Genomic DNA, 1,794 nt, shown 5'->3' with positions numbered 1-1,794 from the left:
TAGGAGTCATTAGCTGAAAGCTTGTTACATGGGTTAAAGATGCATGATGTTTTTAAATTATATGTAAAAATATTAAAAAAAAAGATAAAAATAATAATCCCAACCCAAGGAAGTTAACCTTAAACATTAGAACAAAAATTTTGTTTTCTTCCAAGAAAAACCCCATAATTATGTGTTGATACATTGAGCACAAAAGAAAGGTTTATGAATATCTTGTTAAGAGGTATTGAGCAGGTATATAAATTTAATGAGAGTTTGTTTATCTGGATAGATTAATGGAAGATAAATGATGACTACTGATTAGTACTTAAAAGTGCATTTTTATTAAGGTTTTATATCATCATTTTGCACTTGAAGTATTAATAACTCCTTAACTAAAGCATCTTTTATAATAATATCTAATAATATAAGATACCTTTAATTTATGGTAAATGTTCATTTTAAATGCAGGCCTATCACATAAATGAAAGGATTGATTGATGACTTTAAGAACTTAAATTGCAAGGATAAAGAGATGGCCCAACTTAGAAAAGAGATGTCGGTGCAATCCAAACCGGAACACTATTCGGTAATTGGGTCATATCTGGAGCTATAGATCTCATATTTAGGTCCACTTTATATGGATGGAAAGGTAAGACATAGCCCTACAACTTTCATATGGAGCCCAAGATCTAAAAAGGCCATTTTCAACTCCAAATTATTGCAACAACAAAGAAGCCCGAATCTGTCCTCCAGCCCAAGTACTGTTCAGTATTTTGGCCATATTTAGAGTTCTAGAAGTCTTGATAAGCTGAATTTCTTACACAAGAAAGCTGAGACAATTTCATACAACTTTCATGTTTTCAAGTGGCTCTAATTTTGACGTTATCAATGACATTTTGGGCAGACAAAAGAAGATAAGGATTGTCACCAAGTCAAGAGTTGGTCACCCACTCATCAATTAGTCATCAAATCAATAGTTCCCAATTTTGGCCTATAAAAGGAGGCATTTGCCATGCATTTAGGCATCTTGGTCTCCAGATCAAGATCATGTTTTTGCTTTCTCTCTTTGTATTTTTTGTAATGTTTACGCTTTGCTTTCATTAATATCAAGTTTATGCCTTTCATTTCCTTTCATTTACTTAGCTAACTTTTATCTTATTTATGTTCTTATTTTGTTTATTTATTTTTCTTTTTTTCATTATGTCTAGCTAAGTTTATTATGTCAAGCTGAAAAGGTTACACTAATGGTGTAAGAATAAGTATAGTGTAAACTCAATATGGACTTTAATGTTTGATACTAACATGTTTTGTATTTGTTATCTTGTTCACTATTTAATACTTTGCTTGATAAATGACTAATCTTGATTTATGTTGTATAACACTTGGTACAACAAATATTTGGTACTTTCATAGCCCATATTGTATGGTATAACCGACACTTGAGCTATGAAAGAAACTTGATTTGTTGTTAACATAAGTTATAATCACGAATGCTTGACGAGTTTTACAAGTATTAACATTAATTGAATAAGATGACTAATGTAATCATGTTAACAATCTATAATCAGATTGGAACCTCCTTTGTGTGTGGTTTCCAATTAAATAATAAGAGTTTATACTATACTTGTTTGACATACCATTGGTGGATCCTCTAACCTTGACATTTGTTATTATCATTCTTTAATCCTTACATTAATATTCAATCTCAAAGTTCTCATTTTCTTCTTCTTCTTCTCCATCTCTTTCTTTATTATTATTATTATTAGTACTACTACTACTACTACTACTACTACTACTACTACTATTATTATT

The sequence above is a fragment of the Populus euphratica genome, unplaced genomic scaffold (genome assembly GCF_000495115.2).
Source record: "Populus euphratica unplaced genomic scaffold, PopEup_1.0 scaffold365.1, whole genome shotgun sequence".
In the NCBI taxonomy this organism is placed as follows: Eukaryota; Viridiplantae; Streptophyta; class Magnoliopsida; order Malpighiales; family Salicaceae; genus Populus; species Populus euphratica.
The sequence above is the reverse complement of the archived record's forward strand: the minus strand, read 5'-3'. Positions refer to the sequence as shown.